The sequence below is a fragment of the Scyliorhinus canicula genome, chromosome 13 (assembly GCF_902713615.1).
Source record: "Scyliorhinus canicula chromosome 13, sScyCan1.1, whole genome shotgun sequence".
Taxonomy (NCBI): domain Eukaryota; kingdom Metazoa; phylum Chordata; class Chondrichthyes; order Carcharhiniformes; family Scyliorhinidae; genus Scyliorhinus; species Scyliorhinus canicula.
The window spans coordinates 59,219,757-59,245,370 of NC_052158.1; positions in this window are offsets into that span (position 1 = coordinate 59,219,757).

A 25,614-nucleotide genomic window follows, 5' to 3' on the forward strand; every position below is an offset into this window, starting at 1 on the left:
AGATAGGATAGATGCGGGCAGGTTGTTTCCACTGGCAGGTGAAAGCAGAACTAGGGGGCATGGCGGGTTAAAGCAGAACTAGGGGGCATGGCGGGTTAAAGCAGAACTAGGGGGCATAGCCTCAAAATAAGGGGAAGTAGATTTAGGACTGAGTTTAGGAGGAACTTCTTCACCCAAAGGGTTGTGAATCTATGGAATTCCTTGCCCAGTGAAACAGTTGAAGCTCCTTCATTAAATGTTTTTAAGGTAAAGATAGATAGTTTTTTGAAGAATAAAGGGATTAAGGGTTATGGTGCTCGGGCCGGAAAGTGGAGCTGAGTCCACAAAAGATCAGCCATGATCTCATTGAATGGCAGAGCAGGCTCGAGGGGCCAGATGGCCTACTCCTGTTCCTAGTTCTTATGTTCTTATGTTCTTATGAAAGTAAGACAAATCTCAAACGCGCAATAAAGAGGGCTAAAAGGGGTCATGAAATATCTTTGGCTAACAGGGTTCAGGAAAATCCCAAAGCCTTTTATTCGTATATAAGGAGCAAGAGGGTAACTAGAGAAAGGATTGGCCCACTCAAAGACAAAAGAGGGAATTTATGCGTGCAGTCAGAGGAAATGAATGAGATTCTTAATGAGAACTTTGCATCAGTATTCACCAAGGAGAGGGACATGACGGATGTTGAGACTAGGGATGGATGTTTAAATACTTTAGGTCTTGTCGGCATAAGGAAGGGGGAGGTTTTGGGTATTCTAAAAGGCATTAAGGTGTACAAGTCCCATGAACCAGATGGGATCTATCCCAGGTTACTGAGGGAAACGAGGGACGAAATAGCTGGGGCCTTAACAGATATCTGTGCAGCATCCTTGAGCACGGGTGAGGTCCCGGAGGACTGGAGAATTGCTAATGTTGTCCCTTTGTTTAAGAAGGGTAGCATGGATAATCCAGGGAATTATAGGCCTGTGAGTTTGATGTCAGTGGTCGGCAATCTGTTGGAGAAGATACTGAGGGATAGGATCTATTCACATCTGGAAGAAAATAGACTTATCAGTGATAGGCAGCATGGTTTTGTGCAGGGAAGCTCATGTCTTACAAACCTAATAGAATTCTTTGAGGAAGTGACAAAGTTAATTGATGAGGGAAGGGCTGTAGATGTCATATACATGGATTTCAGTAAGGCGTTTGATAAAGTTTCCCATGGCAGGTTGATGGGAAAAGTGAAGTCGTATGGGGTTCAGGGTGTACTAGCTAGATGGATAAAGAACTGGCTGGGCAACAGGAGACAGAGAGTAGCGGCAGAAGGGAGTGTATCAAAATGGAGAAAGGTGACTAGTGGTGTTCCACAGGGATCCTTGCTCGGACCACTGTTGTTTTTGATATACATAAATATAGGTGGTCTGATGGGCAAGTTTGCAGATGATACTAAGATTGGTGGTGTTGCAGATAGCGAGGAGGACTGTCAGAAAATATAGCAAAATATAGATAGATTGGAGAGTTGGGCAGAGAAATGGCAGATGGAGTTCTCGCAAATGCGAGATGAGCATTTTGGAAGATCTAATTCAAGAGCGGACTATATGGTCAATGGAAGAGTCATAGGGAAAATTGATGTACAGAGAGATCTGGGAGTTCAGGTCCATTGTACCCTAAAGGTGGCAATGCCCGTCGATACGGTGGTCAAGAAGGCATACAGCATGCTTGCCTTCATCGGACGGGATATTGAGTACAAGAGTCAGCAAGTCATGTTACAGTTGTATAGGACTTTGGTTAGGCCACATTTGGAATACTGCGTGCAGTTCTGGTCGCCACATTACCACAAGGATGTGGATGCTTTAGAGAGAGTGCAGAGGAGGTTCACCAGGATGTTGCCTGGTGTGGAGGGTGCTAGTTATGAAGAAAGGTTGAGTAGATTAGGATTGTTTTCATTGGAAAGACGGAGGTTAAGGGGGGACCTGATTGAGGTCTACAAAATTATGAGAGGTATGCAGGGTGGATAGCAACAAGCTTTTTCCAAGAGTGGGGGTGTCGATTACAAGGGATCACGATTTCAGGGTGAGAGGGGGAAAGTTTAAGGGAGATGTGCGTGAAAAGTTTTTTACGCAGAGGGTGGTGGGTGCCTGGAACGCTTTGCCAGCAGAGGTGGTAGAGGCGGGCAAGATAGCTTCATTTAAGATGCATCTAGACAGATATATGAACGGGTGGGGAACAGAGAGAAGTAGATCCGTGAACAGGTTTAGGTCAAGGATCTGGATCGGCGCAGGCTGGGAGGGCCGAAGGGCCTTTTCCTGTGCTGTAATTTTCTTTGTTCTATACCCATTTAACTGTCTAAATGCTTTTTAAAAGACAAAATATTGTACTGCTTCAATTACTGTTTCTGGCAGCTGGTTCCAGACACTCACCTCCCTCTATGTGGAAAAAATGCCCCTCTGGACCCTTTTGGAGATCTCACCTTAAACCTATGCCCTCTAGTTTTAGACTCCCCTATATTTGGAAAAAGATGTTGATGATCTATAGAGTCTGTTGCAGTCATGTAATTAAAATAACTTCGGTTAAGGTATCCATATGTCTGCTAAAGTTGTAATTAAAGGGGTGCCAAGGGCAGCACTGTAGCATTGTGGATAGCACAATTGCTTCACAGGTCCAGGGTCAAAGGTTCGATTCCGTCTTGGGTCACTGTCTGTGCAGAATCTGCACATCCTCTCCGTGTGTGCGTGGGTTTCCTCCGGGTGCTCCAGTTTCCTCCCACAGTCCAAAGATGTGCAGGTTAGGTAGATTGGCTATGATAAATTGCCCTTAGTGTTCAAAATTGCCCTCAGTGTTGGGTGGGGTTATTGGGTTATGGGGATAGGGCGGAGGTGTTGACCTTGGGTAGGGTGTTCTTTCCAGGAGCCGGTGCAGACTTGATGGGCCGTATGGCCTCCTTCTGCACTGTAAGTTCTATGACAGTTCTATTTATAGGAGGGGTTGGGTCTATTTCATTTTGTTTTCAGTCCTGCCCTGTGCCTGTTGTTTTTAGTTTGATTTTGAGAGTTCTGCTCTGGTTTCTGAGGAAAAGAGTTGTGTTTCTCAGTCTGACTTCTGAAATCTTCTTTCAAAGGACTTAGTGAATAAATCTGTAAGCCAATGAGTGTTATAGAATTATAGAATTATAGAATTTACAGTGCAGAAGGAAGCCATTCGGTCCATCAAGTCTACACCAGCCCTTGGAAAGAGAACCCTACTTAAGCCCACGCCTCCACCCTATCCCCTTAACCCTGTAGCCCGACCTAACTATATTAATAAGTGTGATGTGGAGATGCCGGCGTTGGACTGGGGTGGGCACAATAATTAGTCTTACAACACAAGCTTAAAGTCCAACAGGTTTGTTTCGAATCATTAGCTTTCGGAGCACAGCTCCTTCCTCAGGTATTAATAAGTGGCATTTGATTTTACTTAATTGAAAGTTTGGAAGTAAATGAGAAAGTAAGAAAAGTTTAACTGGTAATTGAAATGATGCTCCTTTCTTGGAGTAAATTCTGGGTGACTAATAAAGTTTGTTTTCATATAAAAGATCCCTCAGTGTCAGTGGAATCACTCCTGGAGTGAAGTATCCTTTCCTTACAGTTAACAAATTTAAAATATTATTGGGGTCTCGTCCTGTTTCCCGATATAAATTAGAGTGTGGGTATGCTTATACAACTCCCCAACATGTCTCTGCCTAGGAGGCTCTCTCACCATGGGGTGATTCCACACTCTGAGTCCTGATTGGTCACCCAGGCCATATGACCCTTACTCTGCTGTGTTGCCCTTAAAGGCACAGTTCTCACATCCCTCCCCTTTTAACCCCTTTATACAATCTTCAACAACTAATTCACTCCATCCTAAATAATAACTAAACATCGTGTACATAAGTTGGACAGCTATAAATTGTGTCTTAAGAGGGTTTTTTCTGTTTCTTGTAGAGCGGCATAATTCTGTTGTCTGAGATGCTTCCATAGGATCGACATTAACAGGAATTGTCGTACCACACCACACGCAGAAACTGTTCTGGCACAGGCAATTTATCACTTGAGCAGGTACTTCGGTGCTTACGGGTTTGAAAATATTTCTTGATGGCAACACTGAATGCTGGAACATCTCTCCACCTCTCAAGTGGTCAACATGTTTATGAAAGCTCCATCCCTCCATGCCCACTTGTTGTGAAAGAGGCCTAGTCTTGGAGACAATAATTCCAGGGATCCAACTTGATCCACGGCTGAAATTTCTCATGCACATGACTTCATTTATATAAATGACCGTGCTGTACTATTGAATCACAGCTTGCTTTCTGATTACTTTGGCTGGTGTCTACCCTCCCTGGCAAATTTGGAAACACGAAGCTCAGTCTCGTTCTGAGAAGACGTTTCATTAGCAGTTCTGCTGGTGGAGCTCCTGTTTCTGCATGTGGAGTGGTACGACAGCTCAGGAGGAGTTGGGAGATTTTGGTCTCCAAGGTCCCTCCTGACAGTTTCGTTAGGCCAGACGTGAAAGTTTGGACAGCTCTATTCGCTCGTCTGTTTGATGTTGGGTGGTAAGGTGCTCTTCTAATGTATTTTATACCATTTAGAACAGTGAGATTTTGGAACTCAGCACTTGTGAATACGCTTCTGTTGCCTGATACCATAATCCGTAAGTTGAAAATTATGAGCAAAAACATTGTGCCCAGGAACAGACCAACATAATCAATATGGATTTGTGTCCATGGCCAGCCAGGCCATTCACAAGCGTGCAGTGGGGCTCTAGCAGGCAACCTTTGTTGCAGTTTACACTGTTGACAATGCTTGACTAGCTTTGCAATGTCAGCATCAACACCAGGCCACCACACATTACCCCTCGCAAACATCTTCATCTTCATGAATGCTCTGTATTTCAGTTAGGAGCAGCTCTCTGCCTGGTACAGGAACAACTACTCTTGCTCCCCAAAGTATGCTGCCATCCTGACAACTCAATTCAGTCTTGTGGGTAAAGAATGGTTTAAATTCCTTGGAAACGGGCTAATTTACCCATCCTATCAGTATTTTGTCTCTTTCTTTTGTCATGTGAGTGTCCCTTTAAGAACGGTTTGGTCTTACCACATGACTTGTAGCACGGCTTCAGTGATGTCATTTGTGGGTGGAGCTGGGCTGTGGCTGTCAGGCGAGAGGGGGTTTAGGTTTTTGGGTTTCAGTTTCGGTTTGTTGCTTTGGATTGCAGAAGGAAAAAGCAGTGTTTCCCTGTTTTCATTTTAAAGCACATTGGGTATGGCAAACTGCCTTGGTATGTTTAAAGATAGAGTTGCTTTCCAGAAGGAGTTTTGAATCTGCTGGAAGGGGGCTGGATCTCAGGGAAAGGACCAGTCCCATTCACGTGAGATGTGAAGTGTGCTGGGCCACGCCCTTGAAAGGGGTTTGGTTTATTGGATTTTGTATTGAATTGGAACAGCTAAGGGGGATTCATTGAGAATTATATACATAGATTATTGTAAGAGTTGTGTGTTTTTAATGTCTGTAATTGAGAACAAATTCTTGCTAAGTGTTACATATATGAACATAGAACATACAGTGCAGAAGGAGGCCATTCGGACCATCGAGTCTGCACTGACCCACTTAAGCCCTCACTTTCACCCTGTTCCCTCTAACCCAATAACCCCTTCTAATCTTTTTTGGACACTAAGGGCAAATTAGCATGGCCAATCCACCTCGCCTGCACATCTTTGGACTATGGGAGGAAACCGGAGCACCTGGAGGAAACCCACGCAGACACTGGGAGAACCTGCAGACTCCTCACAGGCAGTGACCCAGCAGGGAATCGAACCTGGGACCGTGGCTGCCACCATGCTAACCACTACGCTACCCTGCTGCCCAAGGATTTGCTGAAGAGAGTCAGTTGAAATATTGGCAGCGGTGGGATTTGAACCAACGACTCCACAGAGACTGGAGCCTAAATCCAGCTCCTTAGACCACTCGGCCATGCTACCACAAATTTTGAACTCCAAGCCAGCCAGGAGATGAACCTGGTATCGCCTGATTTGTAGTCAGACGCGTTAACTATATTCCTATAATAATCTTTGTTTTGTTAAAAGCGCCTAGGATGCCTGATGAACTGAACCCATAACACTTTGGACAGCAGCAGATCTTGATTGATTCAGTTCCTGATCTGTTTCGCCGAGACTGGCAATGTGTGTAAATAACTTAATGCCATGATGATTTTGTGTGGTACAGGAGTACATGTGATACTTTCTCGCAAGGGTAGGTGGCTAAGAGTATCCGCATTCGCTGTGTGTGGTCCAGGTTGGGGCTTGAAAGTATATTCATATGCGGACAGAATTAACACCATTATTGAATTCTTGCTGAGGCACTTTGCGGGATGGCCTTGCCCTCTTTGAAGAGACCCAAGAGCAGTTTGTGATCAGAAATGATGGTAAAGTGTCGACCATGTGAGTACTGGTGGAATTTCATGTTGTTAAAGACAATTGATGGCCCTTCCTTTTGATTTGTGAACACCCTTTCTTGGCCCTGAGAGGGTTCTTGACAAGTATCGGCCTTTAACAGCCCACTCGCTGCACCATCTGGCTGCACCATCACCATATGGAGAGGTGTCGCAAGCCAACATCAGTTCCTTTGATGGGTTGAGGTTACTGAGGGGTTTGAGGAATGCAGCAATTGCTTTACTCTGTTGAAAACTTCTTCCTGGGGAATTTTCCAAGAACAACAATGGTGGCCCTTTAGTAGAATATGCAAGGGGGCCAATACTGTCGATAAGTTTGTTAAAAAAAACATCTATAGTAGTTTACCATCCTCAAAAAACAACTTGAGTTCAGTTGCGCTTTTGGAGGCAAGCGCCTATTTTATCACCTTGATCTTGTCTTCCACAGGGTGTAATCTTTCTGCATCTACACGGTGACCCACCTAAGTCTTGAAAGGTGCACTTCTCTTCCTGAATCCAGCCTCCTGAAATCTCTTTAAAACATCTTCTAGGTTTCTTAGATGCTCGGCTTCTGTCGATACAGTTACAAGGACGTCATCAAGATATACTGCAACCCGCAGTAGCCCCTATAGCAGCCTCTCCATTATCCTTTGGAATTTTGCACAAGCTGAAGACATGCCAAAAGGCAGGCTGTGTACTGGATTAGGCCTTTGTGTGTGCTTATCGTGACATGCCTCCAGGAAATGTTATCTAATTCAAGTTGCTGGTATGCGTGACTCCTGATTGACCTCCTGCCAGCTTTGCTTACATGTCTTCAATTCTCTGGATTGGGTATTTATCCAGCTTGGTGGCCCGATTAATTGTTAGTTTATATCACTGCAAACACGGATGGTCTCGTCCGGTTTCAATAAGGGGACGATAGGTGCTGCCCATTATGAGAACTGAACTGGCTGGATGATGCCTAGTTATTCCAACCTGTTTAACACAGAATCCACTTTTTCTCAGAAGGCAGATGGTACCGGTCCTGCACCAAGGAATCTAATAGTCGCCTCTACATCCACGTGAATCTGTTTGTAGCCTTTGATTATGCCTAATTCATCACAGAAGATGCTCTCATGTTTTCTTATCAATTGGGGCAGTCTCCCTTCCCGCACTTGAAAAATCTCGGCCTAATCACCTTGATTTCTTTAAGCCAATTATGGCTGAGAAGGTTTGCGCCTTCAGCCGTCACTATTCCCATTGGGAGCAGGGTCGACTACTGTCCACAGCCTACAGGTACCACTGTGGTGCCTTTTATTTTTATTGTTTCTCTGTAAATACCTTGAACTTGGTAGAGGTGCTGTCCAAGTTGAATGGTTGGACTCCCTCTTATGTACTGAAATGTGTGCTCGCCCATCACAGAGGCTGATGCCCCTGTATCCACTTCCATCTTACGAGGCTTCCCATTTACCGAAGCGTTTCATAAATATGACAAAATGCCATCTTGGACACAAAACCGGGTGCGATTCGCTCCGGCTAGCCAGTGCAAATCTGACCACGACCTTCCCGCACTTAGTGCAATAAATGAAGTCCCACATGAATCACGCTGATTTGGATTAAGCGATTTTCAGTTCATTTCAGTCAAGCCAGGAGAACGGTAGCGCGGAGACCTGCTCCTTGCTTCCTGGAGGCAGATTTGGCGGCACTGTAGCACAGTGGCTAGCACAGTTGCTTCACAGCACCTTGTTTGCGAACCTCACCCCGGATTGCATACCCGTCGCCACCAGGAGCAGATGGTCAGTGCCCAGGACAGGACCTTCATCAGGTCGGAGGTCCAACGGCTTCTGCGGGAAGGCATCATTGAGGCCAGTAACAGCCCCTGGAGAGCCTGTGGTAGTAGTAAAGACTGGGGAGAAGCACAGGATGGTCATTGACTACAGTCAGACCATCAATCGGTACACGCAGCTCGACACGTACCCCCACCCACGCATATCTGACATGGTTAATCAGATTGCACAGTATCGGGTCTTTTCCACAGTGGACCTAAGGTCCACGTACCACGAGCTCCCCATCCGCTAGGAGGACCGCCAATACACAGCGTTCGAAGCAGATGGCTGCCTCTATCATTTCCTTCAGGTTCCCTTCGGCGTCACTAATGGGGTCTCGTCTTCCAACGTGAGATGGACCGAATGGTGGACCGGTACGGAGTGCGGGCCACCTTCCCGTACCTAAAAAATGTCACCATCTGCAGCCACGATCAGCAGGACCACGATGCTAACCTCCTAAAATTTCTCCAGACCGCCAAGCTCCTTAATTTCATGTACAATAAGGAGAAATGCGTGTTCCGCACTAACCGCCCAGCCATCCTTGGCTATGTCGTGGAAAATGGAGCTCTAGGGCCGACCCTGACCGCATGCGCCCCCTCATGGAACTCCCCCACTGCCCCAAGGCCCTGAAACAATGCCTGGGGTTTTTCTCCTTCCAGTGGGTCCCTAACTATGTGGACAAGGCCCGCCCACTCATTCAGCCATAGGTTTTCCCCTGACAGCTGAAGCCCGCCAGGCCTTCAACTGCATCAAGGCAGACATCACCAAGGCCACGATGCACGCGGTCGACGAGTCCCTCCCCTTCCAAGTCGAGAGCGATGCATCGGACGGAGCTCTGGCCGCCAACCTCAACCATGCGAGCAGGCCCGTGGCCTTCTTTTCCTGCACCCGCCATGCCTCCGAAATTCGGTACTCCTCTGTCGAAAAGAAAGCCCAAGCCATTGTGGAAACTGTGCGGCATTGGAGGGATTACCTGTCCGGCAAGTGATTCACTCCTCACTGACCAACGATTGGTTGCCTTCATGTTCAATAGTACACAGTGGGGCAAGATCAAAAATGATAAGATCTTGAGGTGGAAGATCGAGCTCTCCACCTATAATTACGAGATTTTGTATCGCCCCGGGAAACTCAACGAGCCCCTTGACGCGCTATCCAAATGGACCGATTCCGAGCTCTCGACGATGGCCTCTGCCACCCGGGGGTCACCCGCTTTTTCCCTTTCATCAAGGCCCGCAACCTTCCCTACTCCATTGAGGAGGTCAGGACTGTCACCAGAGACTGCCGGGTCAGCGCAGAGTACAAGCCGCACTTCTACCGGCCAGATCAAGTGCACCTGGTGAAGGCCTCCCACCCCTTTGAGCGCCTCAGCATGGACTTCAAAGGGCCCCTCCCCTCCACCGACCGCAACACTTACTTTCTGAACGTGGTCGATGAGTGCTCCTGGTTTCCTTTCGCTATCCCATGCTCCGATATGACTTCTGCCACAGTCATTAAAGCCCTCCACAGCATCTTCACTCTGTTCGGTTTCCCCACCTACGTCCACAGCGATCGGGGATCCTCTTTTTTGAGTGATGAGCTGCATCAGTTTCTGCTCAGCAAGGGCATTGCCTCGAGCAGGACGACCAGCTACAACCCCTGGGGAAATAGGCAGGTGGAGAGGTAGAACGGGACGGTCTGGAAGGTCGTCCTGCTGGCCCTGCGGTCTAAAAGTCTCCCGATCTCCCGCTGGCAGGAGGTTCTGCCCGATGCGCTCCACTCCGTCCGATCGCTCCTCTGCACTGCGACTAACGAAACCCCCCCATGAACGTCTCTTTGCCTTCCCCAGGAAGTTCAGCTCCGGGGTCTCGCTCCCAACATGGCTGACAGTTCCTGGACCTGTCCTGCTTTGCAAGCATTTGCGGACCCATAAGTCGGACCCTTTGATCGAAAGGGTCCACCTCCTACATGCAAACCCGCAGTACACCTACGTGGCGCACCCCGACGGGCGCCAGGACACAGTCTCCCTCCGGGACCTGGCATCCGCTGGATCCCCACCCACGGCCCCCGGTCCGACACCCCCCCCCCCCACCCACCCTCCGGTTGCCTCATTCACCCCTGCGCCACTCATCCTCCCCCCAGCGAACCTCACCACAGCCCGCGCCGCAGGAGGATCCGTCCTACCACTGGTTCCACTCAGGGGTGACGAAGACGAGGACAGGATGCCCCCGGAGTCACAGGTGACCAAGTCGGCACCCACATCACCACCAGGATTGAGGCGATCGCAGAGGAGGGTCAAGGCCCCCGACAGATTGAATTTGTAAAAATTTTTTCCACCACCGCCGGACTCTTTTTTAACAGGAGGTGAATGTGGTAGTTGTCATAATATATACCAATATATCATGGTGCAGACACACACTGATGGACACACACAGGGACCAATCAACATGTACAAACACCGCAGCCAATCACCAGTTAGAATACACACACTATAAAGGCAGAGGGCACCACGGTTCCCGCTCATTCTGGGTGCTGCCTCTGAGCGTAACAGGAACTTGTTCAGCCCAGCACAGACTTACAACACGTGCTGAGAGAACCAACTGGTTCGGACAAGGCTTAGGTCTCTAATTCAAGTTAGCATTATTTAGACCCACAGTCATCGTGTGTTAGTTAGTTAGAAGTAGTTAATAAAATTGAGTTGAACCTTCATCTGAAATGAAATGAAATGAAATGAAAATGAAATGAAATGAAAAAAATGAAATGGAAATGAAAATCGCTTATTGTCACAAGTAGGCTTCAATGAAGTTACTGTGAAAAGCTCCTAGTCACCACATTCCTGCGCCTGTCCGGGGAGGCTAGTACGGGAATCAAATCGTGCTGCTGGCCAGCTTGGTCTGCTTTAAAAGCCAGCGATTTAGCCCAGTGAGCTAAACCAGCCCCTTCTGTGTTGGAAGTGTCTGTTCATCTCTCAAGCCTACACAAGCCAACACAACAGTAGTCACCACTAGCTGTATTATATGTATTACGGTAAGACGCATATACTAGAGGTATATGGGTAAATCCATGCCTGCTGGCTCTGCCCAGTAGGTGGTGTAAAAATGTGTGTACTTGCCGGTGCTGCAGCCATTCTGGTAGTGCAACATCTTTGCTCAATAAAGCCTTGAATATTCCACTACTCTCGTCTTTGTGGTAATTGATAGTGCATCGAGTTTTGGCGGGAAGAGGGGTTATTGAACTGCTAGACACCAAGCCTCCTAACCAGTGAATCTGGATGCTATGAGGGCCTCCTGGAATGTTGGACCAATGCCGCTACCTGTCCTCCATCCTCTGGGCCCTCCTCGGGCTCACCCTGCACTCCTCCCTGGTCCGCGTCCTCCTCAGAGGATGTCGCATTTTCCTCTTCCTCCTCCAGAATGTAGGCCGCTGCTTCATCAGGTTGTGGAGGGCACAATGATGTGGGAGACCCTCTGGGGGCTGTACTGCTAAACATCATCAGAGAGGTCCAGGCAGTGGAACCACATCTTTAGTGAGCCTTTGCACAGTTCAATGACAAGTCCGAGTGGCAGTGTGGGCCTCATTATAACGGGTGTCTACCTCAGTCCCTGGCCTCCACACTGGCAACATCAGCCGTGATCTCAGCGGGTGTCCCTTGTCTCCCAGGAGCCAAGCCATCAGCCTGGGATGGTCCACGAAGACCCCGGGCATCTCCAAGTTCTCCAGGATGTAGCTGTCATGCGCGCAGTCTTCCAGTGTAGCGTGCACACATGTGCATGATGTTGAGGCGATGATGACACGCAATCTGAACGTTCAGGGAGTGGAACTTGCGGTTGATTAAGGGTACAGTCTAGTGCCATGGTGCTAGTGTGCTGTCGATGGTCCTCTGGATCTGAGGCATGCTGGCGATGGCAGCGAATCCTGCAGTCGACATCTTGCTGGGCCTGGTCAAAGGCAAAGTGGATGTAGTGGAAAGCCCCGGCATACGGAGCATCAGTGATATCCTGGAGACACTTATGGACTGATGATTGTGAAATGCCACACAGACCCCTGCTCGAGTCCTGGAATGACCTGATGGCGAAAAGGTTCAAGGCTGCCCTGAGCCTCAAGACCACTGGAAGCAGGTGTCCTCTTCCTCCACGTAGTGCTAGGTCTGCAAGGACGTAGCACAGGTTGTCCACTGTCACCTTGGTGAGGTGGAGTCTTCAATGATACATGGGACGGGATTCTCCGGTTGCCGATGCCAAAATTGCATTCGGCGATTGGCCGCAGAATCCCCGTTTGCGTATTCGAAGAGTACGGCGCACGCCGTATGGATGGCCTCAGGCCATCAACCGAGACCCTGCCCCGTTGCTCCACCCTTGATGGGCCTAGTTCTCGATGGTATGGGTCACTCATGCTATTTCTGTTCCGTAAACCAGTGTGGCGGCTGCGGACTGAGTCCAGAGGCGTCACAGTCGGAGGTAGCCGTTCCGTGGACAGGGGTGACTTTGGCGAGGGCTGGAGTACTGGTGGGACTGGTGGGAGGTGATCCGGGGGTGGCGAGCCTGGTCAAAGGTGGGCAGTTTTGGCAGGCCAGATCCATGCACAGCTGACGCCATGTTGCACAGCACGGCTGCTGCAGGCCGCCCACGTGTGCATGCGCAGCCACGGACCTGGCAATTCCCCAGCCATATCCCGCAAGTAAAGCTGTGTGCTTTACGCTGCGTGCCTCCTAGCCCCCTACCAGACGGAGAATCGGTGATGCTTCTGCGCTGTTTTTTCGGGTGTACAGGGTGTACACGCCGGCGTCAGCACTTAGTCTTCAAATCGGAGAATCCAGTCTATGGTGTCTGACAGCTCATTGTCGGCCATGCAAAGTCCGGTAAACCCGATATCTCCTTCTCCACTGTCTTCTGGTCCCTGACCAGTGGCCCCCTGTTGTTCTGGTGCAGGCTCCAGCCTGGGTTGGCCTTGCCACAGTCTGTCTGCCCCCACAGCATTAATAAGGATCAGTGCCAGCTCGGCTGGCTCTATTTCGAAATTCACCGTTACTCTGGAGGAATGGGAGAAGGGGAGACAGTAAATCAGTGAGATTATCCATCCTATAACTCTCAATCCCTCCAACACCCCTTGTCCTATGGTCCTGGACGCTGACAATCTTACTCCATCTCTGGCGGCAAGTGCCACCTCAATTAGCTGCTGGCCATAACACATCATTGCCTCAATGGCCAAGGGCACTGCCCGTGCCACCTCATAGTCGCTAACTGCCTCCCATCTGACTGTACTGTCCCTTCACATCAGCTGCAGTAAGGTCTTTCATGTGCTATGGCTCATGGACGCCCAAGTGAGGTATGACGCCTCCTGAATCTCCCAGTGCAGTTGCTGCTGTGAGGCACTTCAGACCCCTCCCAATGCCCAGCCTCCACCCTTCAGCCCTTGATAATGAAGGATTCCACCACTGACCTTGACATGGAGAGTGAGACAGCTGAGAGGGTTGAAGGATATATGATGATGTCCAATTGGTTGGACATCAGGAATCTGAAAGGGCACAAATCATTTCTGTGGCAGACAAAGACTAGACCAATAAGCATCGTGGATACTCGGACTTAATATTGCCCCCTCCCCGACCCTTTACATGACTGTCCAGCCTTCTCTCTCTGTGTGACATGCAGCCAGCCACTTGGCTGCTAGATTTCATACTTTATACTCTTGTCCACCAAGATCAGGAGCCCTGGTCCCCCAGCCATTGGCAGCAACATGTCAGAGTTTCTGCTCAGCTCTCTGACGCTCATGTAAAGAATAACAGTGGCTGTTGAGAAGGTCCTCATTGAGGAACCCTTACACTGCCATTTCTGAGTGGACCCACCTGTTTGTATGGTGAAAACTAGCTTCCAGGAAAGGCGTACAGTTCAGATGAGATAGAAAAAAATCTTCTAAACATGAAGAGTTTAGGAATAACAGGTTTTTGGGACATGAAGTGATGTGTTAATATCTGAACAGCTCCTTTGATTAAGACAACAGCTGCCCGATCTGGTGCTTGTAATTGTTAATGGGATATGAAGTGGACTGTCAACAAAAAAAAAACAGAGCATTTAAAGCAGAGAGCAGAGTAGTCATTGCAACCTGAATGGCTATTAAAGTTGACCTCAAATGAGGTCAGCAAGCAGTGTCTCCCACCCGCCCTCCTCCTCTAACCAAAGAAAAAGACTGTGTTGAAAAGGAGCAGCGGTCATCAGATTCCCGGCAGGAGCAGTGGCGAGGGGTCTTTGCAAAGGTAAGTTTACCTCTTTAAAACTTTAAAAACTTACCTGGAAGAGCGACATCACAGCAAAGCAGAGATCTGATTGGCTGGTAAGGAAAGTGCTCCAATTAGCAGCAGCTGGGAGAAATTTAACTCTTCGTGTGTTGGTAAGTATTGTGATTCGTAAGTAAAATCTTTGTTCCTTTCACTTATTAATTATTTGATAGTATAGTTTGTAGTCAGTTAAGGTAAAGGGTAAAAATGGCAGGAGATCCCAGACCAGTGTTATGCTCCTCGTGCTCAATGTGGGAGTTCAGGGATGCGTCCGATGTCCCTGACTCCTTCATGTGTGCGAAGTCCAGCTGCAGCTTCTGTTAGACCGCATGGCAGCTCTGGAGCTGCGGGTGGACTCACTTTGGAGCATCCGTGATGCTGAGGAGGTCGTGGATAGCACGTTCAGTGAGTTGGTCACACCGCAGATTAGGATTCGTGAGGGAGACAGGGAATGGGTGACCAAAAGGCAGAGAAAGAGCAGGAAGGCAGTGCAGGTGTCCCATGCGGTCATCTCCCTCCAAAACAGGTATACCGTTTTGGATACTGTTGGGGGAGATGACTCACCAGGGGAAGGCGGTAGTAGCCAGGCTCACGGCACCGTGGCTGGCTCTGCTGCACAGAAGGGCGGGAAAAAGACTGGCAGGGCTATAGTCATAAGGGATTCAATTGTAAGGGGAGTAGACAGGTGTTTCTGTGGTCGAAAACGAGACTCCCGAATGGTATGTTGCCTCCCGGGTGCTCGGGTCAGGGATGTCTCCGATCGGCTGCAGGGCATACTGAAGGGGGAGGATGAACAGCCGGTTGTGGTGGTGCATATAGGCACCAATGATATAGGTTTAAAAAAGGATGAGGTCCTACAATCAGAATTTAGGGAGTTAGGAGATAAGTTAAAAAGTAGGACCTCAAAGGTAGTAATCTCAGGATTGCTACCAGTGCCATGGGACAGTCAGAGTAAAAATTCAAGAATAGTCAGTATGAATACGTGCCTTGAGAGATAGTGCAGGAGGGAGGGGTTCATATTTTTGGGACATTGGAACCGGTTCTGGGACGGTGGGACCATTACAAACCGGATGGTCTACACCTGGGCAGGACTGGAACCAATGTCCTAGGGGGTGCTTTTGCTAACACTGTTGGGGAGGTTTTAAACTAATGTGGCAGGTGGATGGGAACCAGATTAGGAAGTTAGAGGTCAGTAAAGAAGCAGCAACTAAAGCCGGTAAGGTACGAGATAATAAACTCCATGTGACTAAGGGGAAGAGTCGACAGAGAAGAGATGATGAATGCAAAGGGACAGGTGGTCTGTCGTGCATTTGTTTTAATGCGAGAAGTGTAGCAGGTAAGGCAGATGAACTTAGGGCTTGGATCAGTACCTGGGAATATGATGCTATTGGTATTACTGAGACTTGATTGAGGGAAGGGCAGGACTGGCAACTGAATATCCCAGGGTATAGATGCTTCAGGAGGGATAGAGAGGGAGGTAGAAGGGGTGGAGGAGTTGCATTACTTGTCAGTGATGATATCACAACTGTGATTAAGGAGGGCACGATAGCGGATTCGAGCACTGAGGCAATATGGGTGGAGCTATGAAATAGGAAGGGTGCAGTAACATTGTTGGGACTTTACTACAGGCCTCCCAAAAGTGAGCATGAAGTAGAGGTACAAATATGCAGACAGATTATAGAAAAATGTAGGAGTAATAGGGTGGTTGTGATGGGAGATTTTAACTTCCCCAACATTGAATGGGATTTGTGTAGTGTTGGAGGCGTAGATGGAGCAGAGTTTGTAAGGAGCATCCAGGAGAGTTTTTTAGAGCAGTATGTAAATAGTCCAACTCGGGAAGGGGCCATACTGGACTTGATATTGGGGAATGATTGTGGTGAATGAGATTCACATGGTATTATAAGTTACCAATGTCACTCTGTTCCAAGTATATATATGTATCAATATTGTAAGTGCAGTTGCACTAACTGACCACCAGGGGGAGTAGCTCTGGGAGTACTCAAGAGTTTGTACTGGGCTTCCCCCTTGGCTCCGCCCAGAATTCCTCCTCCTGGAGCTGCTGTATAAAGATCCGTGCCACAGAGTCAGCCAGCCAGTTCACCGAAAGTTCAACGGCTAACAGGCTAGCTCTGCTGTAAGTATATTAAAACCGCTATTCTAATCCTACAAGCACATGTCTGTAGAATTGATGGTTCCATCAATGATCCCGGCCAGGTGATTGATGTTTCAGTTGGTGATTACTTTGGCATTAGCGATCACAATTCCATAAGTTTTAGAATACTCATGGACAAGGACAAGAGTGGTCCGAAAGAAAGAGTGCTAAATTGGGGAAAGGCAGACTATAACAAAATTCGGCAGGAGCTAGGGAATGTGGATTGGGAGCAGCTGTTTAAGGGTAAATCCACATTTGAAATGTGGGAGTCTTAAGGAAAGGTTGATTAGAGTGCAGGATAGACAAGTTCCTGTGAAAATGAGAGATAGAAATGGCAAGATTAGGGAACCATGGATGACGGGTGAAATTGTGAGACTAGCTAAGATGAAAAAGGAAGCATATGTAAGATCGAGGCGACTCAAAACTGATGAAGCTTTGGAGGAATATCGGGAAAGTAGGACGAATCTCAAACACGCAATAAAAAGGGCTAAAAGTGGTCATGAAATATCTTTGGCTAACAGGGTTAAGGAAAATCGCAAAGCCTTTTATTCGTATGTAAGGAGCAAGAGGGTAACTATGGAAAGGATTGGCCCACTCAAAGACAAGAGAGGGAATTTATGCGTGGACTCAGAGGAAATGGGTGAGATTCTTAATGAGTACTTTGCATCGGTATTCACCAAGGAGAGGGACAAGACGGATGTTGAGGCTAGGGATGGATGTTTAAATACTCTAGGTCAAGTTGTCATACGGAAAGGGGAAGTTTTGGGTATTCTAAAAGACATTAAGGTGGACAAGTCCCCAGGACCGGATGGGATCTATCCCAGGTTTCTGAGGGAAGCGAGGGTCGAAATAGCTGGGGCCTTAACAGATATCTTTGCAGCATCCTTGAGCATGGGTGAGGTCCGGGAGGACTGGAGAATTGCTAATGTTGTCCCTTTGTTTAAGAAGGGTAGCAGGGAAAATCCAAGGAAGTACAGACCTATGAGCTTGACGTCAGTGGTAGGCAAACTGTTGGAGAAGATACTGAGGGATAGGATCTATTCACATCTGGAAGAAAATAGACTTATCAGTGATAGGCAGCATGAGTACAAGAGTTGGCAGGTCATGTTACAGTTGTATAGGACTTTGGTTAGGCCACATTTGGAATACTGCGTGCAGTTCTGGTCGCCACATTACCACAAGGATGTGGATGCTTTGGAGAGGGTGCAGAGGAGGTTCACCAGGATGTTGCCTGGTATGGAGGGTGCTAGCTATGAAGAAAGGTTGAGTAGATTAGGATTGTTTTCGTTGGAAAGACGGAGGTTGAGGGGGACCTGATTGAGGTATACAAAGAGGTATGGACAGGGTGGATAGCAACAAGCTTTTTCCAAGAGTGGAGGTGTCAGTTACAAGAGGTCACAATTTCAAGGTGAGAGGAGGAAAGGTTAAGGGAGATGTGCGTGGAAAGTTTTTTACACAGAGGGTGGTGGGTGCCTGGAACGCTTTACCAGCGGAGGTGGTAGAAGCGGGCATGATAGCATCATTTAAGAGGCATCTAGACAGGTATATGAACGGGCGGCAACAGAGGGAAGTAGACAGGTTTAGATAAAGGGTCTGGATCGGCGCAGGCTGGGAGGGCCAAAGGGCCTGTTCCTGTGCTGTAATTTTCTTTGTTCTTTGTTCTCTTTGAGTTTACCAGGAAAGGGAAGGGTTGTATCAGGAATGCAGAAAGAGGGAGACATTCCATTGTGAGGGCCTCCATTTAAACCGGACAGGAACAATGTCCTGGTGAATCGTAGATCTAGCGTTGTAAATAGAGCTTTAAACTGAAAAGTGGGGGAAGTTTCAAACAAGGGAAAATTTATTCTGACAATATATGTGAAGGCCAGAGTTTGTATATAGTATGTAATCTGACAGGAAGAGCCAAACGTTTAAAAGCAGAAGTATATCAGGGGAAAATGGTAATAAATTTAAAAGAAAAGTTCTTTGTCTGAATGTACAAATCCAGATCACATCTCAGCACGTGAGCTCATGCACTGCCTCCCCCAAAGGAGAAACTCAACGTAGGCCAGGGAGCAAATTGAAGAAGTTCATTCTCCATCCTGTTCGTGTATAAGCAAAAGTGAGTCCAGAACAATGGGAGCATAACTTTAAAAATAGAACTAGCCCGTTTCAGGGTGTTGTCAGATGACCTCTGAAAACAGGTAATTGACCTGAAACGGTAACTCTGCTTTCATATCTTGACAGATGCTTCCTGACCTGCTGATTTCCAACATTTTTTGTGTTTTTTGACCAGACTGGGCAACAAGGTTTACAATTGACCCATAGAGGGAGCTCTGCAATTGAGACTTCAACAGTTTCCAAACAAATTCATCCAAACAAATTCTGCTTCCTCTTCCCGCAGAATTATTACAGTGCAGAAGGAGGCCCAGTGTGTCTGCACCGACTCTCCGAATGAGCAATCCACCTAGTGCCATTCCCTCACCCTCTCCCCGTAACCTTGCACATTCTTCCTGTTCAGATAACAGTCTAATTCTCTTTTGAATGCCCCAATTGAACCTGCCTCCACCATCCTCTCAGGCAGTGCATCCCAGAACCTAGCCACTCTCTGCGTACATCAGTATTCTTTCTCATATCATAGAACATACAGTGCAGAAGGAGGCCATTCGGCCATCGAGTCTGCACCGCCCACATTAAGCCCTCACTTCCACCCTATCCCTGTAACCCAATAACCCCTCCTAACCTTTTTAGACACTAAGGGCAATTTAGCATGGCCAGTCCACCTAACCTGCACGTCTTTGGACTGTGGGAGGAAACTGGAGCACCCGGAGGAAACCCACGCAGACACGGGGAGAACGTGCAGACTCCATGCAGACAGTGACCCAGCGGGGAAGCGAACCTGTGACCCTGGCACTGTGAAGCCACAGTGCTATTCACTTGTGCTACCGTGCTGCCCATATCACGTTTGCTTCTCTTGCCAATCACTTTAAATCTTATTCTCGATCCTTTTGCAAGTGGGAATGGTTTCCAGCTGTCTACTCTGGCCAGCCCCCTCATGATTTTGGGACCCTTCATCAAATCTCCTCTCAGCCTGACCTTCTCCAAGGAAAACATTCCAAAATTCTCCAACCTAACATCATACCTCCAGTCCCTCATTCCTGGAACCATTTTTGTGAATGTTTTCTGTCGTGTCTCCAATGTCTTCACATCCTTCCCAAAGTGCAGGCCCAACTGGATACAATACTCAAGCTGAGGTCAGACTAGTGTCTTGTACAAGTTCATCAGAACCTCAGCTAAAAGGAAAATACTGTGGCTGCTGGAAATCTAGAATTGAAACAAAAAATGCTGGATAAACTCAGCAGGGCTGACAGTATGTGAGGAGAGAGAAACAGAGTTAACCTTTCGGATCTAAATGACCCTTCTGCAAAAGTGTTCTGTAGAAGGGTCATGTAGATCCGAACCTTACCAGAATTTGGCAAAGTGTCAGGCTCAGAGAGAAAACTGGTGTGTTACCCTTTAGTTGCACAAACCAATTTTCTTACGGAACCGTAAGCCTCTTTCCAAAGGAAAAGACTGGGCATGGTTTACGCCATCAGGCTGATGTGGTGGAGCCTCATAGAGCCGAGAATCAAAGGGGGCACCATCTTTAATGGGCACCCTAATTGGCGCAGTAGGCCCATCATGGAGGTATCGGACGCTCTCCACCCCTCCCTAACGCTACTCGCTGGCATTCCAATGAAACCCCCCCTCCCAACAATCCCTTCAGGCAAACAGCACCCCCTCCCCCCCCCCCCCCCCCCCCCCCCCCCCCCGCCCTCGACATTCATCACCAGCAAGCCCCACCCCTACCCACCCCCTCCAACCACACATGCACACTAACAATGCAGAAGTATAGCCGGCCCTCTCCAACCTCTACCCTCAGTGTCCGCACTCCCCCCATCCACCGCCCATCAACGCAACCCCCCCCCCCCCCACCCCACCAATGGGACTCCCACTAGGGTCCATACCTGCAGTTCCAACCTGAGTCTGGGGCAGTACAGGGCATGATGAATGGCTCCTTCTGCACTGTAGTGACGGTCGTGATTCTATGATATCTATGGGCAGCACGGTAGCATTGTGGATAGCACAATCGCTTCACAGCTCCAGGGTCCCAGGTTCGATTCCAGCTTGGGTCACTGTCTGTGCGGAGTCTGCACATCCTCCCCGTGTGTGCGTGGGTTTCCTCCGGATGCTCCGGTTTCCTCCCACAGTCCAAAGATGTGCAGGTTAGGTGGATTGGCCATGATAAATTGCCCTTAGTGTCCAAAATTGCCCTTAGTGTTGGGTGTGGTTACTGGGTTATTGGGATGGGTGGAGGTGTTGACCTTGGATAGGGTGCTCTTTCCGAGAGCCGGTGCAGACTCGATGGGCCGAATGGCCTCCTTCTGCACTGTAAATTCTATGAAATCTATATCCTCTGTCTCCAGCACTTCAATGCTTTTCTAAATCAGTACCTCCACCCCTTCCCCCTTCTCTTCCTTTACCATCTTTCCTGAGCACCTTGTGGTGTATTTCCATGTGGAAACCTGTAACTCACCAACGTTACCAACAAACTCCGAGCATTCACAACCATGCGCATTAACTAACCATGATTTAGACTTTATTGCTTTCTCACTTCTTCTGACCACACCTAATAATTCACTATTCCCCACTCGATTGCTACATGTCTCTTCTAGCATTCAGTGCACCTTTACCTTTCTGCCTGAGAATTGCACCTGGTTCCAACACTCCTGCCAAGTTAGTTTTCCATCCATATCCCCTGTCCCACTGCCCATTCCCCTTCTCAACCGGATCCTCTTCCCTCTCCCCACTTTCCTTTCTCCTCTCTCTTTTCCCTACCGCTCTCTCATATCTACCCACCTCTTCCCATTCACCATTCCTCTTCCACATGCAGTTGCCTCAACTTCCTTCAAGGCCCCTTCCATCTTCTTCCATGCCATGGAAACATACAAAATAGGAACAGGAGGATGTCATTTGGCTCTTCCAGTCTGCTGATCCTCTATCTTAATGCCACACGTCCGCCCTCTCCCCAAACCCCTTGATGCCTTTAGAGTACAGAAATGTTTCTATTTCGTTCTTAAATATATTCAGTGATTTGACCTCGACAGCTTTCTGTGGAAGAAAATTCCAGTGGGTGCAGGGCTCACTGTGTAGGCCTCTGGAGCAGTCTGCATGTCTTACATAGAACAGTACAGCACAGAACAGGCCCTTCGGCCCTCGATGTTGTGCCGAGCAATGATCACCCTACTTAAACGCACGTAGCCCGTATACCCGTAACCCAACAATCCCCCCATTAAACTTACACTACGGGCAATTTATCATGGCCAATCCACCTAACCCGCACATCTTTGGACTGTGGGAGGAAACCGGAGCACCCGGAGGAAACCCACGCACACACGGGGAGGACGTGCAGTCTCCACACAGACAGTGACCCAGCCGGGAATCGAACCTGGGACCCTGGCGCTGTGAAGCATTGATGCTAACCACCATGCTACCGTGAGGCCCCCCAAAGTGTCCTCTGGTTTAGGGGCTTGTGTGTAGGCTGGATGACTGGAGTGTTGTGGCATCTGGAATACTGGCTCTAGTACCTGTAGGAAGTAACGGCAATTGTGTAGATAGTGGTCAATGTCTGAAGCTGCTGTGTAACTGTTCGGTTAACTGTTTGGTTGCAGAGCATTATTTTGTACGTTCATGGGACGTGGCCATTGTTGGCTGGGCCAGCATTTATTGCCCATCCCTGAGAGCATTGCTGTGGATCTGGAGTCACATTAAGACCAGATCAGTTAAGGATGACAGATTTCCTTCCCTAAAGGATATTAGTGAACCAGATGGACCTTTACGACAATCGACAATGGTTTCATGGCCACCGTTCGGCTTTAAAAAAATAAATTTAGAGTACCCAATTCTCTTTTTTTCCAATTAATGGGCAAGTTAGCGTGGCCAATCCACCTAGCCTGCACATTTTTTTGGGCCGTGGGGGTGAGACGGATGCAGACGCAGGAAGAATGCGCAAACTCCATACGGACAGTGACCCGGAGCCGGGATCGAATCCGGGTCCTCGGCGCCATGAGGCAGCAGTGCTAACCACTGTGTCACCATGCTGCCCCTTCCATTAGGCTCTGGTCAGATTCAAATCGCACCATCTGCTCTGTCGGGATTCGAACTCGGGCCCTCAGCGCAAGACTCTGGGTCTCTGGATTATTAGTGCAGCACAAATACCACTACGCCACTGCTTCCCCATGGCTGTGCAGGCCCGTCAACTTGTCATGCCCATGTGCAGTCTGAATCCTGATCATTTGACCAAGTATTAGACATAGACATAGACATAGAACAGTACAGCACAGAACAGGCCCTTCGGCCCTCGATGTTGTGCCGAGCAATGATCACCCTACTTAAACCCACATACCCGTAACCCAACAATCCCCCATTAACCTTACACTATGGGCAATTTAGCATGGCCAATCCACCTAACCCGCACATCTTTGGACTGTGGGAGGAAACCGGAGCACCCGGAGGAAACCCACGCACACACGGGGAGGACGTGCAGACTCCACACAGACAGTGACCCAGCCGGGAATCGAACCTGGGACCCTGGCGCTGTGAAGCATTGATGCTAACCACCATGCTACCGTGAGGCCCCTTTTGTAGAGGGCAGAGACTGTGGGCATCTCAATCATAGTGCATTTTGCTCCTCAATCAGCAGTGCATTAGTTTCGAGTTTGGGTTGCAACAGAATCTTGGCAGTAGGAATTGTGGTCCTGGTGCAATTGGAAATGATTTGCTGTGCTGACAAGCAGGCCCTGTCGTACTCGATTTCACAGGCATAAGGGTGCAGCAGTAGAGTAATCTGTGCAGTCCCGGGCACATTTCTCCAGAAGCTCTGCCAGGCCATTGTTTTGATTTGATTTGATTTATTATTGTCACATGTATTAGTAGACAATGAAAAGTATTGTTTCTTGCATGTTTTGCAGACAACGCATACCTTACATAGGGAAGGAAGGAGAGACTGCAGAATATAATGTTACAGTCATAGCTAGGGTGCAGAGAAAAGATCAACTTAATACAAAGTAGGTCCAATCAAATATCTGATGGCAGCAGGGAAGGCGCTGTTCTTGAGTCGGTTGGTACATGACCTCAAACTTTTGTATCTTTTTCCTGATGGAAGAAGGTGGAAGAGAGTATGTCCGGGGTGCGTGGGATCCTTAATTATGCTGGTTGCCTTTCCGATGCAGGGGGAATTATAGACAGAGACAATGGATGGGAGGCTGGTTTGTGTGAGGGACTGGGCTACATTCACAACCTTTTGTAGTTTCCTGCGGTCTTGGGCAGCAGGAACCATACCAATCTGTGATACAACCAGAAAGAATGCTTTCGATGGCGCATCTGTAAAAGTTGGTGAGATTCGTAGCTGACATGTCAAATTTCCTTAATCTTCTGAGAAAGTAGTTGTTGGTGGGCTTTCTTAACTGTAGTGTCGGCATGGGGGGACCAGGACAGGTTGTTGGTACTCTGAACACCTAAAAACTTGAAGCTCTCGGCCCTTTCTACTTCGTTCCCATTGATGTAGACAGGGGTATGTTCTCCACCAAGCTTCCTGAAGTCATCGACAATCTCCTTCATTTTGTTGACATTGAGGGAGAAATTATTGTCGTCGCACCAGTTTACCAGATTCTCTATCTCATTGGACTGTGGCTATAGGGGTTTATTTTGGTGCTATGCTCAAAGTCTCATGTGTGGGCAAATTTTTGAAATTCAGTGGAGACAAATTGGTGAGTGCTGTCTGTCATGAGTCACTGTGGGTTCCTGTGTGTGGTAAAGTTCCTCTTGAGCTTGATGATGACTGTGTTACTCGTCACATTTGGCAGGTAGTCGAGTTCAAACCACCCGGAATGTGAATTGACTAAGACCAAATGTTGTTTACCGTTCCATTTGAAGATGTCAGCTGCTGTGAGTGACCATGGGCGGTCCAGGACTTCATGTAAGTAGAACATAGAACATAGAACAGTACAGCACAGAACAGGCCCTTCGGCCCTCGATGTTGTGCCGAGCAATGATCACCCTACTTAAACCCACGTAACCCGTATACCCGTAACCCAACAATCCCCCCATTAACCTTACACTATGGGCAATTTAGCATGGCCAATCCACCTAACCCGCACATCTTTGGACTGTGGGAGGAAACCGGAGCACCCGGAAGAAACCCACGCACACACGGGGAGGACGTGCAGACTCCACACAGACAGTGACCCAGCCGGGAATCGAACCTGGGACCCTGGAGCTGTGAAGCATTAATGCTAACCACCATGCTACCGTGAGGCCCCAATGTGCCCCATGTGCAGCGGTTCTTTTGCTTGATGCGGTTTGAGGACATTGTATGGTGCACATCTGGAGACTTCCATTTCCATGTCTGCGTACATGGAGGGCCAATACTGTGATTCCTTGGCCTTGTATCTGGTTGCTTCCAACTCCGGGTACCCCTGTTGAATTGCTGGTGTGGTACCTCTGAATAGCAGTATGAAGAGGCTTTTTAGGATAGTTATGAGTGGCTGATGATCAGTTTCAACAGATGCAGGACGACCTGTCATGAAGTCATGAACTTTCTGACAGGTGAAGACGAGAGTGAGGAGTTCCATTTTGATCTGTGCATAACAGATCTCAGTGTCAGTGAGGATCCTTGGTGCAAAGGCTATTGGTCTGTCATTCTGGATTCACTGTGCCAAGTCCGTGCTGGGAGGTATAGAACATAGAACATAGAACAGTACAGCACAGAACAGGCCCTTCGGCCCTCAATGTTGTGCCGAGCAATGATCACCCTACTTAAACCCACGTAACCCGTATACCCGTAACCCAACAACCCCCCCCCCCCCCCCCCCCCCCCCCCCCCCCTTAACCTTACTTTTTAGGACACTACGGGCAATTTAGCATGGCTACAGGCCAGAATGTCATTTTGATGGTTTTACAGGGGTGGCCTGCAAAGAGTTGCT